This window comes from Lonchura striata, chromosome 3, assembly GCF_046129695.1.
Source record: "Lonchura striata isolate bLonStr1 chromosome 3, bLonStr1.mat, whole genome shotgun sequence".
Classification (NCBI taxonomy): Eukaryota; Metazoa; Chordata; class Aves; order Passeriformes; family Estrildidae; genus Lonchura; species Lonchura striata.
The window spans coordinates 81,846,706-81,859,012 of NC_134605.1; positions in this window are offsets into that span (position 1 = coordinate 81,846,706).

The window sequence follows — 12,307 nt, forward strand, 5'->3', positions numbered from 1 at the left end:
TTCTCTGGTTGCTCTCTGGTGCTTGTTCACTCACATGCTTCATTCCTGAATAGCTTTTGCAATCACGGTCTGTGTACCTGCTGCTGTGCTGTGTTATCACACACTCACACAATGGGCAGGGTTGGAAGGCACCACATTGGGTCACCTGGTCCAACCTCCCTGCTCAGGTTGGGTCATCCTACACCACATTGCACAGGATTGCATCCAGATGATTCTCGAGGAAGACTTCACAATCTCTCTGTGCAAGAATTATTTAGATTAAAGTTTTATGAAATAGATCAGGGCTCACTTCCACTTGTGCACTGTCCTGGTAGTTTGATGTACCTTTCTTTCCTTAGCCATGATCTCAGGTCTTGGTCCCAACATTTATGTTGTTTGAGACAAGGATGCCTTCTTACCATTCAGAAGAGATATTAATGACTCTGCATTTTATCATCTTATGGATTATTTAAGTTATTGCACCTGGGCTGTCGCTGGGTTGTTCCATGGCTGCATGGGCAGTGGGTCCCACAGCTGTGAAGCTTTCCTGTGTATCACACGAGTTCCCTTTCAAGGGCACCACTGACTTCCCTGAAGCCTACATTGATGCTTGTGCTTGCTGTTACCGAGGCTTGTTACCCCTCTGAAATACATTTTAGTATTTTTTGGCTCTAAATATTTTGGATGCTCTAGGCTACTGCACATTATCTACTGTGTGCAAATAATTGACATAAAATTCACATTGTAATGACTTCTGAGGCCTTGGCTATGATAATTTTCTCAGCCACTAAGCAAAATGCTGGAAGGAACATGCACTCCAGGATGCTGAACTGTGTCTTCTCACAAAGGCCTTAAGAGGACTGGAAGGCTCAACTTGAAAACACTGAGGCCAGCACAAAAGTGAGACTTCTACTGTGTGGTCTAGGAGATGCAGATTCTTCTGTCACATCTCTGTGACTAGATCTGTAGAGATGTAGTGGATTCTCCTTCCCTACAAATGTTGCTGTTTCACAGCAGATGGGATGTGTCTGCAGACAGATGTTTCTTTTCATCTTCCTCTCTCCCACGCTCAATTTGTTTCTTTGTGTGCTGTCCCCAAGGTGGGCAGGACGTGGCTGCATGGTCATCTTACTCATAAAGTGGTACCAAATGAGCACAGCTTTAGGAGGTTGGTTGTGACACGAGTTCCTTTCTAGAATGAAGGAAGTTGCTTTTAGGTTTTTTAATCTATATTTCTGCTTCTTATCTTTGATGAAGAAGTATGGATATCAGGGAGATATAGAAAGTGCCTTCTGTAGCCTCACAGCTTCAGGCAATGCACAGTTCAAGGGAAGTCCACAATGATGTAAGCAGGATAATTGTGAACATAAATGTCTGTTCTGCAACAAAAAATGAGATTTAATTTTAGAATTGAACACTCAAAAAGATGTAACTCATTTTTCCAGACAATTATTGTAATTTCATGAAGAGCATCCAACAAAATAGTAATTCAGATGCTTACCTGGTCTCTCACTCCTTATTATTGCTTATATCCTCTTCAGTGCAATTGCATCAACATGGTCCTCATACAGCGTTTATATTTTCTATTTATGCAGGTAATTAACTGCAGGGCTGCCTGAGTCTTTCTCGAATATTGCAGATGACTGAGGACTGTTCAGTGTTTGCAGCATCTGAGCTGGGTTTTTGCTCGTGCTCATAGCGTTGTCTTCTTCATTGGTTTGAAAGGTGCCCATGGCCCCCAGTGGGAGCAGCTGACTGGTAGAGGCAGAGGGACAGGACTGGGTTGAAGGACAAAGAAAACCCGGGTGGGGGTGTAAAAGCCATCCTTTGGAGGATTGCAAGGGGGTGTGGCAGGCACCGGGGCTCTCACAGGGCAGAAGCAGTAGCTGGAAGGCAGCCCAGAAAATGTCCCTAGGTGTATAATCCTGTGAATCTCACCAACCCATCACTTTCCTCTTCTTCCATCCCTGTCATGGGTTATTTTCATAACACCCAGCAGATTAAACCTCTTATTCAGCAAACTCAACATAATTTTATCTTGTGTTAGTAGCACTTACTGTTACACTGTTGCACCTCTATCCCCAAAAGCTTTTCAACCTCACTTTTACAACGCACTGAAAACATCAAATCTCTTCTGAAATGTTACAAACTGTATTTTTTTTTCCTAGTTAAATCAGCAGACCAAAGTTGGAAGAAAAATCTATTTCTACCAAACTTCTAGTTTATTTATGTAGTCATTGACGGCAGGCATGTTTACATCTCTGTGATCCTAAACCTTAGGGAATTGCATTTCATTTCAGGGCTGCTGGGTCTGCAAAATCCCATGAGATTTTTAGCTTTGATTTAAAAATAAACAGGGTGATTTTTTTTCCTATGGTTGTAGAGCAAGCCTTGAAAGATAGAATTTGGAGACCTCAAAGAAAAAGAAAAGAAAGCACATTTAGGAGATAAAAATATATTATTAAATAATAAAAGTTTCCAAGTGCATATTTCATCTGTGCCTTCTTTAAATTTTTTTTTCATTTTCATGACAGAAGGTGACAATTCATTATTTTGGATTTCCTTAGAGAAAGGTTTCTTCAAGTCCCCACCAAGATGATCATGAGTTTCAGTCTGGAATACACCATTACACTGAATGCTGTGTTCTTCCTATGTAAAAGAGGATGTATCCAATTAAATAACTATATATTATTGATATCTCCAATACCAATACCTTACAGGAAGGGAATCTGACTCTCTCCCAGCTCTCAGCTCCCAGGTACCTCAAGGGAACCTTGCAGCTACTACACCCACGTTGTCCAGTTTCAGACTTGAAAGGTCACATTTTAATCTTGGCTCATACAGAGCCAGTGGGATTGGTGACAATCTCTCTGAAGTCACAGGTTCTTTGTACATTTTTATTCCTCTCTTCAAAAAGGTGAGAATAGTGATATGTCTCAAAGTATTACCAATTAATATATAAGTAATTGTAACCCTTTCTGAGATCTTCCTCCTCTCACAGTTCAATGGTCTGAGGCACCCCAGAGTTGAAAGTATTCCAGTTTGTACAGTCCAAATTGAAATGAAATGTTACCCGCTGATCTCAGATGTTTCACCTTCTCTGTTTCAAAACCATTTATAGAATACTTGACTCTCAAACCAAGATCAAGAGCACTGAAGAGGTGCCTGATCTGCTAGGAAAGCAGTGGACAGTAGGTTCTGAAACACTCCTGAGGCCATAGGTGTGGAGCATCTCTGAGTGAGAGGGGCCCAGCGGGCTGCAGCAGTGTGTGGGTAGAGCACGGATGCTCTATGTGGTATCTTGTGTTTATCTCATTAGCTTGCTGCTCATGGTGATCCTTCATGGGATGAGCTGGTTCCCAGCTGTCAAAAAACAGAACAAGCAAAGCAGAAGACAGCCACAGACACCAACTAAACCTCAGCCTGGTGTTGGTTCTTGCCCTTTCTGAGCAGTTCCCTGCCACAGGCTCAGTTATAGCATAAAAAAGTACTTGGCACCCTGGATACCTTGTAGGCTCCAAATTCAACTTTTTACTGCAAATTGCACAGGTAATCCTAGTCCTCAAGTGAGTTCACATAGCAGCTGAGAGAGAGGCCTTCAGCAGCAGAGGAGGATGCTTCTCTTCTCTCAAGTACACTCTTGGCTCTCATCTTTCTGGAGGCTTGTCCCAAACAGATTAGCACTTCACCTGCCTCAGCCTGAGAGAGGTTTTCTACAAAAGTTGTGTTCTCCTGATCTTCCTGTTCTGAAGGTCAGTTACTGTCAGTGCTACCCCTGGATGGTCTGCAGACATTGATGCCAAAATAATGAAATTGTTCCTCCTTTACTATGTCTATAATGGGTTCTGCTTGAATTTTAAGCTAGACTTACCTTTCCAAAACATAATTGGCTTGCTCCCTGAAAAGTCCAAATTCAGCAATATTATCTTTATTTAAATGGAGACTGTAGTTAATAGAGCGAGTTGCATCTTTCACATTTTTCTAAATATTTTCTTTTTACTACATTTTATGGTTTTTTTAAAACTGTCATGCAATGTTTAGATGACCAACACCTAGACCTCTGTTTCAGTGTAACAGCAGAGAAGCAGAACGCCAACTCTTCATCATAAAACCCAGTCCTGCAGTCAAAGGAACACGACATCTCATCCTTAGCTTAAGCTGAATTATCTCAGTCTTAAGACTGAGGTATCTGGGTTGCTTGTGCTTCCTTACAGAAAGCTATTCTCACAACTTCAATGACAAGAAAGCCTCTGATTTTCAAAATTACTTAAATGGTACTCCTCTGTTTTCCCACTGACTCTAAGGTATTTCTGAAAAAAAGCTTGCTTTGCTTTGTGATGCTAAGTAAGTCAGTTCCTCCTATCTCCTCTGGAAACAGGGCTCTGTATCCCCTTTACTGTCCATATACCCTCCAAATTTGTATGAAGTCCTTTCCCTATGAGCTTCTCAGGCAGAGGTAAATTGGTGCAGGTGTCTCCTAGAATCATTATTAAATATTATTTTGAGTTTAATTTGATACATGGATGTGACCAGCTTCAAAACTAAGAGAACTAAGACCTAGGCATGTGATCTGTGCTTCATCTCTTAATAATGAGTAATTATTATGTATTATCGATTTCTTATCAGTTACTGTAGTTTACAGTATTTTGCTCAAAACACTAATGAAAATGCGGCTGCAGTTATATTAAATTGTGTGACAGTTATCCAAATATAATGAAATTTGTCATCCAATGTATTACTGATAACTGATGGGACCTACACAATCCCTGTAATTTTCAGCTTTGTGGGCTAACTGCCTTTCACACCTAGCAAACACAAAGACAGAGGACAGTTATGATGATGGACAATTTCCTATTGTTTCTGTTGAGGACAGGAATGTTAATATTTAAGCAACTGGTGTTAAATACAAAAGGCATAGAAGCTCTCACTCCTACTCAGTCTGTCATGCCTTACATATTTAAAGACAGTGTTAATCTTTTAAACCATCACTTTGCACCCAAGCTTCAGGATTAGCTCACCATCTAGTGTAACTCCTTAACTTCTTTTCCTTTCCCCAGGATGCAATCTCCTCTCCCATAAGCATAAATGTTCTTTTTCCAAGTATTTAACTATTTGGCTTCACTATAAATTAATTCTATTTGTTTGTTTGTTTGTGCTCAGTTTATCGCATCTGCAAGAGGGAACACCAGTCCTTTTTTTTGTTGTTGTTGTTTAACAATCTTCCGGGTTTTGTTTTATATACAAACTTTATCAACAATATTATATATGCTGTCTTCACTGATACAAGTTAATAATGGGAAGACACGGGGCAATGCACTAAAAATATACTTCCTTAGTAAGTCCCAGGAACGCTTATCTTTGAGATCAGCCTGGTTTTATTATCTACTACCTTAGTGATGATTCAGTAAAGAGGTAATCTGCAATAATCAAAATTTCATATATGTGTATATATATATATATATATACACATGTATTTCATATATTGAATTAGCATTTAGATATTTATCAACCAAATCTGTGATATGACTAAAAGGATACTGAGCTGCTTTGGAAAAAGATTTTGTTTTCTTACTGGTATTGATTGTACATCTCTCCTGTTATTTGCTTAATAATGAAATCCCGTATATACCCTTCTGTTAAATTTGCTAGAACTGATATTAGGCTGACAGAAGAATGGTTAATTTGGTAATCCTTTCAATGCCTTTGACATACAAAAACACATTGAAAGCAACCCTGTGGAAAAAGATTGAGTATTTCTCATTAATGAAAAACAGGACACAAGCCAACAGTGTGGACTTGCAACCCAGAAAGTCCACCACATCCTGGCTGCATCAAAAGAGGGATGGCCAGCAGGTCTAACTCTATTTTTGACACCCTACCTGGAGTGCTGCATCCAGGTCTGAAGTCATCAGCACAAGACAGACATGGACCTGTTAAAGCAGGTTCATAGAAGGGCCACAAAAATGCTCAAAGGGCTGGAACATCTATGTAGACAGGATGAGAGATCTGGGACTGTTTGACTTTGAAAAGAGAAGGTTTTAGGGACACTTTATAGGAGCCTTCCAGTACCTAAAGGGGATTTATAAAAAAGACTAAGAGTGGCTTTTTACACAGGCAGTTAGTGATAGGATAAGTGGGAAAAGTTTTTAACTGAAAGAGAAAAGATTTAGATTAAATGTTAGAAAGAAATTCTTGACTGTGAGGATGGTGAGGCTCTGGAACAAGTTGCCCAGTGAAGCTGTGAATGTCCTATCTCTGGAAGTGTTCAAGGCCAGGTTGGACAGGACTTGGAGCAACCTGGTCTAGTGGGAGGTGTCCTTGCCTGTGGCAGGGAGGCTGGAATCAGATGATCTTTGAGGTCCCTCCCAACCCAGATCATTATATGATTTTATGATACATTCTTCTATGTAGCCACATTTTTTTTTTTCTTCTTGCTTCTTTACTTCTAAAGGCAAAAAAATATACCTCAATATACAGTTGCTGTTGGCATAAACCAGCATATTTCCTATTGCCTTCTTTTCAGTTTGGGACAGGATGAGACTATCTAAGTGTTTTTCTAAAATCAGATGCAAAAACATGAATGAATCATACAGAAAAGAAAGAGCAATTTGTATTTGTATACTAAGCCCATCTATTTCCAGGGAGCATCCTTTAGTGATGAGAGAATTCATTCCTTTTGCTTTTCATCTTGTGGGTACAATCATTGCTGCTGTGCTTTTACACTGGTGCTTCTCCACTGTGACACACTCTTCTTTCTTCATTAATTTCAGGTGACTGATGCTCTTGACTCTGTTCGCAACATCTTTTGTAGCTATTTACAGACTAGGAAGGTTGGTTTGCTCTCTTCTCACCCAGATTTGTTTATCTGAGGAAGTGGTTGGGTTCTCATTGCTTTTCTCATCAAACCATAGTGAAGTTTCCCTTTCACATAGAAATGTCTCAGACACCTGTGAAGCTGAGAGCCAGAGATGGGTAGAAGACAATTTCCCCTTGCAAAATTATTTCAGATTTCAAAAGCTGTTCTATCCTAGTCTGGGACAAATATTTTTCCAGACAGACAGGTTGAGAGAGCTGGAGGTGGTTTGGGGTACACCACATGTAGCAGACTCTGCCACCCTCATCCAGAGCAGAAATTCGGTCTGTTCTCTGCAAGGCCTAAAAGGCAGCTCTGAGGAGAAGGAGGCAGAGGTTAAGAAACCTAAGTTTAGGAATCTGACTCTTGGTTGTAGAAGCATATCAGACATCTGAGCTTCTTCTAGTGGGTATCAATGGAGCCAGTTCAATTCCCTCTGAAGCAGGTGCCCTGTGCCAAGTCAGACAAACTGTGTGGATCCACTGCTTGATTCAGTCACCTACACATGGGGCTTTGAAATGCTCTGTGCTGCCTTGCCTGGCTTTGCAAGGTACATATCTCTCCTACATCCTGTGTTGGGTCTATGAGTTCTGGGTAACCCTTGCATTAAATAAACATCTCTATCCCATTGGGCAGGACTTTGACCCAAATCCATCACCTCTATGTCAAGTAGAGAGCAGATTTTTTTTCCTCTGGTTGGTAGATCTGTCATTTATACAAAGCAGAACAGCCTGGATAACTGAGGAGTGCCTGTATCCCAAAAGTTATTGAATATTGCCAGAGGAGCCATTACCTTAGTATTAGTAGTAGAATATCTTGGAAAAAAAACCTGTTTGATAGCAGACACATTCCAGAAAACCAAAAACAAAACCAAAACACAAACAAACAAAAAACACATAGAAAATTCATGACCTGATGTTCCTAATCAACACACTTGGAGTACAGTTCATGCTCAGAGCAGTGCTGAGTGTCTGTTTTATCTGCCTGCCTGGACTGCAGCTCTGCCTTTGGGGGAATTGCTGAGCTGTATCCCTTCCTGACTCTGTCCCCTGCAGCTGGCCCTGCAGCAGGAAGCTCTCCAGAAGAGGGGTCCCTCCAGGCAGGCAGCACTCAACCTCCACAAGAAAAGAACATACACAGGCAGTGGAGGATGAATAGGTGAGTCTGCTGTGGCACACAGGTGCTCTGTCAAGGGGATAAGAACTCTCCTTTTGAAAGACAAAGTTGAACTGCTCACCCCTCTGTCCCTTACAGCTCCATGGCTGGCTCCTTTGCAAAGACCATTTGAAGCCTCTCTACTTTCTTCTTTCTTTTTCCATTTACTACTTAAGATGGAGTTTTGGAGATAAATCTTATACTTCTAAAATCCCACTTAATGTATTATCATCCTTAGAATGTTGGTGGTTTTTCCTGGCTTAATTACACTAGGAAATACACAAGACCACTTCTCCTCACATCCTTTTACCAAGTATGATTTTTTTTTTAATGGACAAGGAAAAAATGCTTGGATTGATAGGGTGTTCAAGTGATGTCAGATTTTCTCTGTTGTTATTCTTTATTAATTAAGCAGTATTTCTGTATGTAATTCCTCAAGTTCAACATGATTCGTCACCCCCTCTTGAAATTACTCTGCTTTTGAGGCTTTTGAGTCCAAAATGGCCTGGGTGCTGCAGGTTAGGATACATCTTTCTTCTTCTTTTTTTCCCCCCTCTTTTCTTGTTGTCTTGGATGAAAAGCCTTGAATAAAAAAGTCTAGGAAGTTATCAGCCCAAATACACTGCTATTATATATCCACCTACCCCAGTGCAAGTCCTTTCTTGCACTGTTGCAAGAAATGCAATGCTACTACTTGCAGTGTTACTACTTGGCTTCAGTTCTGTCATCCAAAAGGACAGTCGGACAATTTTGGTTTTGTGTTTTTGAGGGTTGAAAAAACTTGTCTTCCTACATCTATCCCCCAGCAAATCTGGAGTTTCCACTTTCAGAAATTCTTTTGAGATATCTTGGCTAACAAAACTGCCTAATTTCTGATTTTGTTAACAGGGAATATTTACAGAATGCCAAATCTCTTCCAAGGTCCTTCATTGAGGTTCTTCTTTAATACTGGGGCTTGAAAGGCTGCATGTGCTCCAGGTCACCCTGTGTTCAGAGCAATTGATAGCCTTTGAAACCTAGAAATTTAGGAGCTGTCAGTCAGTGTTTCTAACAGAAGTATGAGCATCTTTTCATGCACAAACACTTCTTGTTAAAATGACTCCTGGGAGGTATTCTCTTTTGGTTTGTGGGTGGCTGACAAGAAGGTACTATGGTTTTGGCAACTGTTTTCTGCATGGTATTTTTTCCCCCTCTCCTTTAAGAACTACACTATCTAGATATAGCCTAGGGGCATATCCTCTGTACTGAAATGAGTCAAATTTTTCCAACTGTTTTGTTCTTCCCTGACTCCATTCTATGTAGACTTTATCCTAAGAGCAGTAACCATCTGGATTGTCCCCTATTGGTGAAGCCAGTTCATAATGACAAAGACAAACCAGCACCCCTGAAGATCCACTGGGAAAAGGGAGAATCATATATTTGAGTCAGGCACAAATACCTGAAAGCTGATTCAGCAGTTGCAGGACTCAAACTATTCACTTGGCAGAACAAATACTTCCTTCTACAGAGAGAGAGAGAGATACTTTGCTTGTTCTCTTCCACCTATTCCAAACTGCCTCTCCATCTGTTTCTCAAGAACCTTAACATAATTTCAGGCTGTCTTCTTCACCCACTTCTCTTTCTGGGATGCCCCAATGGAGCTCCACTTCTGCTTCTTTTCTCTCCTTGTGTAACTGCTGGCTGTTCCCTTATACAGCAAATGTCTCTATGCAGGTGATAGAGATGTTTTAACTTCTGTGCCTCCCTGCTCTGTTCAATCCTGTCCTGCTGGCAGCTCTTGAATAATTATCAGCTCTCAGAGTGGCTAACACAGATCTCAGCCAAGCCTTCTCCCACGCTCCTTTCTTTGTGGGGGAAAACCAGGGATATGCTTAAAGTCACACATCCTATCTGCAGGCTCTTTCTGTGACTTCCATAAATATAGATGTTTACATGCCGAACATCACATGTTAAAATACATTTATTTGTGGCTTTACTCTTCTAGGAGATGCAGTTTCACTGTCCACGAGCTGGTACAGAAGTCACAAGCAGGTGCCAAATGTGACTGCCCTTTCTTCCTAAGGCCATTACAGACAACCAGATACCTTGGTGCTTTCTTACCACGTACAAACACTGCACAAGGAGCTGGCAGTGGCATGGACCAGGCAAGGCTGGGAGATGCTCATTGCTCTTCAGAGGCAGGGAGGATCTGAGATCACGGGCACAGGAGCACCTGGGGACTGACACGGCTGTGAGCTGGGCGTGATGGGAGTCCCTCAGCCAGCTGAGGGGGAATGGCTGCTCCAACAGGACTGATTCCATACAGATGCTGCAAGGTCAGTTTGTACACTTATTGGAGAGCCCAGCTGACTGGCGAAACAGCATTGCTCAAGTTTTGGAAAGGTGAAAATTCAAAGTCAGGTTCTAACCAAGCCATGCCACCAACGATCTCTGATTTGTAACAATTAATGGCCTTTTTGTTCTGGCTTTGTGCATCATGCAATGAGATCATGATCCATGACTACACTCCTATGCAATAAAATAATACAAATAATTAATAATAATAATAATGAATTGAGTTTTATTATGTCTCTTGCACTGCTTAAAATCCCCTGTGAGCAGTTACTGTCAGTGAGAATATTTAATGTCTTGATGCAATTTGAAAATGTAGTCCAAATGACAGTGTAATAAAACAAAGAACTTCATCAACTTCTAATTGAAATTAATGAGGACTGAACTTCTACTTTGTACATAAGAGACTTTTCCCCCAACTTTAAAAGCTGTTGGCTCCGGGAGTGGTATGACTCAATTTGAATTATCTTCTTTTTCTACCTCAAAAAGATTTTACTGCAGAAAACTAGTCTTATTTCAGACAACCAGTAAACATCATACAGATTAAAAAGTTAGACTTTTCTCTCAATTCCTGCAGAAATGTTTTCCCTATGTATTAGCAGATCTGTAAGAAATCATAGCCATCTGTATTTTGTGAGACTAGGAGCTGAAAATGCATTCTTTATCTAAGAGACTATTTTCTACCATACTATTTCAGAAATTTATACATAGACCAAATCTTAACAAAAAAGACTCTGTTATTTCAAGGTCATTTTGAACCTCTGTGGCAGAGGTACAAATATGAGTAACATCATCAGGCAGAAGCATAGTGCACTGAGGCATGCCAGCATGTTTGTCAAAATGGCTGTGGAAGCCCTTTTCCCATCCCTTGGCAGCAGAAGGGAATAGCAGAGATGATTTGAACTGGTCATTGCATTTTATTACCATGCAATGAGACAGGAAAATATAATTCTCCATGCTGACATTTGGCACTGGTACAATTTCACAGACCCCTAATGACTGCAGTGGAGCACAGTTCAAGCCACTCAGCTCCAGGTAACTGAAGTGTTCCTTGTCTTCCAAGTCTTCCAAGTTATATGTAACATTTACTTTTCTTATAATTTTTTTGCTATAAAACCTGCTAAACCAAGAATTAATATTTTCTTTTACTTTTTTTTTTCTTTACTAGTTTGCACAGCTTTGCAGAGCTTTAAGAATGTCTAAATTGCTGCGAGCTTTAGCACAGCCATTTAGGTCATCCCACATTGCTATACTGCAGCTGTTTGCATTACATCTTGTGGGTCACTTGTGAAGGGAAGAGTTGTTGTGATGTACTGTGCTTGCCAACAGCAGGCACAAATCAGGAGAATTGTACTTGGAGGCATATCATTAAATTTCAGCAAACAGGTTTACTGGAGAAGTCATTCATCCTGTGAGATCACTAAAGCTGCCATTGTCCATAAACTATTTAGAAGACCTGAGTAAAGGGCTACTTAAAGTCTTCAGCTGATAAGGCTTAATGCTGTGTTTTCTCATTCCTTTGTTTATGATTCTCCTACTTGCCAGTGGTTTCTTCTCAGTGCCTGAATAATTTGTGTTCATGGGCACCTACTTTCAGGATTGTTGGAAAGACAGGATATTTAAATACTAGCTCCATCTAGTACCTACAAAGAGACCTAAAGATCTGTAAGTCTTTTGATGCCACAATATGAATGGATGGTTAGCTTGGGATAAAAGCATGCCACACAAGCCTCTAGGAAGGTGAGTTCAGGCAACAATTTTTACCTCGGATACTGTTGGTTTATTTCTTTTCATAGCAGTTACACACACTGCTTCTAAAAATAATTTTTTTATATATACCATCAGCCTGCACTCTGGGTCTAACTCAAAGACTGTAAAGGAAATTGAGATTATTCTAAGCAAAGATAAAAAAATATCTATAAATAGGATAGAAGTTGTGATATTTTGTTATATTTTACTTTAACCAAATGTGAAGATATAAAAACTAAA